General features: G+C 46.3%; 1 pseudogene; it reads left to right on the top strand.

The window, feature by feature from the left end:
- Positions 1–1,810: 1,810 nt before the first annotated feature.
- On the top strand, positions 1,811–2,595 carry LOC142853793 (non-selective voltage-gated ion channel VDAC1-like; annotated as a pseudogene).
- Positions 2,596–2,955: the final 360 nt, after the last annotated feature.

Below are 2,955 nucleotides of genomic sequence, written 5' to 3'. Positions count from 1 at the left end.
TACTGGGATTAAAGGTGTGTGTCATTGCTGCCTGGTCTGTAAGGCTGCCCAGTGTGTCTGCTTTACTTTTCTGATCCTCGGGCACACTTTATTTATTAAAATACAAATGAAATGCCACCACAGCTGTTGCTCAAGTTCTAACATTTGGTTTTGTTCTAGGTTTGTGATGTGTGATTTAGTATTCCCTCAGGACGCTGGGCAGCAGCACTGAGTGCAGACCCAGGTCACCCAACCATGTGATCGAGAGTGTTGACATCTCGTTCGCCACAGGCCATCATCCTAAAATCATGTCAGTCTTGGAAGATTAAGGCACAGTGTTACAAGACTCTTTTGACTTAAATGAATTCACGAGGCTGTGATCCCATTATAGATGGAGGAACAGCTATCATGGGGACTTGTTCTCATTTTCTCTTTCTCCTCTCCCAGCTCTCTCTCTCTCCCCCCCTCTCCCCCCCTCTCTCTCCACCTACTCTGAGCCCTCTCTCTATAACCTACAGATATGATGGTGAGAATGTGGAGTTTGGACAATAGACAGGAAATACGATTTTTCCAGTATGAATATCTGGATTTAGCCAGACCTGGTGAACTGAAATCAAATGTAGGTTTTGAGGACTTGGTATTTCAGTCTACTCAGGGTGGTGGCCATGGCAGCAGGGCCTCCAAAGGGAATAATTGTGTTTCCCTTCAACACACAACAGAAAATAATATGAAGGGGTTGGAAAGCAATTGTTTCTTTGCATTAAAATTTTTTACCTTGCATGGCAAGTGTCAAGTTTATTTTCAGTAGTTACAGCGCCTTTCAAAGCCTCATTTCACTCTGAAACTCCTTTCCCCATCTGCCGATGTGCCCAGAAAGGAAAACCTTGGGTTAAGGTATCTTTTGCACACATGGAGAATTGGGGTGGGGGTGTGCTCAGAATGCAGCCAGCATGTCGGCCTCGTGGTAGAATCTTGGTGCTGAAGTAACACTCCTTAGCAAAGCAACCCAAGGAAGTGTGTGTGTGGGGGGGAACCACAGGATTTAGCTGCGAAAACAAAACAAAGAAAACCAGAGCCACTCCTGTGGGAATGGGGTTCTCACTGTTGATGGGTTACTGAACGTTTTCTGTCTGCACACTTCTACACTATGAGGGCATGCTACACAGACCAAAATGGTAGACACCGAGAATCAACTGATTAAGTTTTGACCTCTGTTAACTGTGTCATCTGAGGCAAACAGCAGAAGCACCGTTTGCCAACTGTGCCGTGTGCAGAACGGTAGTCCATGTTTCATAGAGTTGGTCCGTGGATGGAAATTTAGAACAATGCTTGTCCCAGGGGATCTGCAATGACATGGTAACTTTTAAATCAATCACCACTCTATTATTCCAATAGATGCTGATAAGATAGGAAAAATGGTCATAAACTTTGTGATAGATTAAGTTACATCATAAAATGCTCACATAGTACAGAGGAAATGCTGAGTGAATTTCAACTATCACTTCCAAAATACTTTGCAAGCAATTTGGGAGCAATTGCGAGGATACAGTGAAAGCCCGGGACAGAGAGCAGGGCGGACTCTCAATGGCCTGGCAATGTGGAAATACTTTCTGCACAAACTTAACTATGGAAAGATACAAATGGATCCCAACATTTTTACAGATATTCTCTGTAGCTTCGATGTAATGGGCTACTAAGGGCAAGGCAGTGTTTTGTCACGTTGGTGTTGAGATTATCTATGGCATGCCCATCCTTTTCACTGCAGCCTCTACCATTACTGCCTCTGGTCCCCCCATCACTGCAGCTGAGAAGACAGCTAGGCCTCCCACACATGAGGCTCTTGGCAAGTCCGCCAGGGATGTCTTCAACAAGGGCTATGGATTTGGCTTAATAAAACTTGATTTGGAAATAAAGGCTGAGAATGGATTGGAATTTATCAGCTCAGGCTCAGCCAGCACAGAACCCACCAAAGTGAGCCTGGAGACCGAGTATAGTGAGCTGAGTATGGCCTGATGTGTACAGACAGCACCGTGGGCTCTGAGGTCACTGGAGGACCAGAGTGCATGTGGACCGAAGCTGACCTTTGAGTCATCCTTCTGGCCTAACCCTGGAGGGAAATACTAAAATCAAGACATGGCACAAGAGGTAACATATCAACCTGGGCTGTATGTGAACTTTGACATCTCTGGGTCCACTGGTGCTGGGCTCTAAGGGTTGGCTGGCTACCAGATGAAGTTTGAAACCTCGAAATCCCGAGTGGCCCAGAACAGCTTTGCAGTTGGCTATAAGATGGGAGAAGTCCAGCTTCATACAAATGTGAACAGCAGGACAGGGTGTGGTGGCTCCGTTAACCAAAAGGTGAACAAGAAGGTGGGGACTGCTGTCCGTCTCACCCGGATGACAGGAAACGGTAACACTTGCTTCAGAGCAGCAGCCCAGTATCAGGTTGACCCCATGCATACTCTTTAGCCAATACGAGCTGCTTCAGCCTGATCCGATCAGGGTACATTCAGACCCTACAGTCAGGCACCTAACTGACACTGTCAGCTCTGCAGGATGGCAAGAACATCAACGTGGTGGCCACAAACTTGGTGTGGCCTGGAATTCCAAGCATAAATGAACATTGTGAAACTGTTAGTTTTAAACTATTTTGCAACATCGCTGCTTTCAAAATTTAGTGACTTTTAATGTTGTGTTGGGGATGCGAGAATTGACAAAGATCATGGCAGAGCTCCAGGCCAAGGATGCTTCAACTTGAAGGAGTTGCCATGTCAGAGGTAAAGAAGAAATCCCATTCCAGCGTAGATGTGGGTTGGGAAGGAGACTCTCCAGTGACATCAGGCTGTAAGGGAAAGCTGGGAATGTGTGGGTCCTTTGTAAATCTGTGTGGAGTCCACAGATGAAACCATGGCTTCCTGAGCATCGAGCCTTGGTGTCCTAATCCTAACTGCTGGGGAGCATGGGCACACCTAAGTG

Source organism: Microtus pennsylvanicus, chromosome 7 (genome assembly GCF_037038515.1).
Source record: "Microtus pennsylvanicus isolate mMicPen1 chromosome 7, mMicPen1.hap1, whole genome shotgun sequence".
In the NCBI taxonomy this organism is placed as follows: domain Eukaryota; kingdom Metazoa; phylum Chordata; class Mammalia; order Rodentia; family Cricetidae; genus Microtus; species Microtus pennsylvanicus.
The sequence above is the reverse complement of the archived record's forward strand: the minus strand, read 5'-3'. Positions and strand labels throughout refer to the sequence as shown.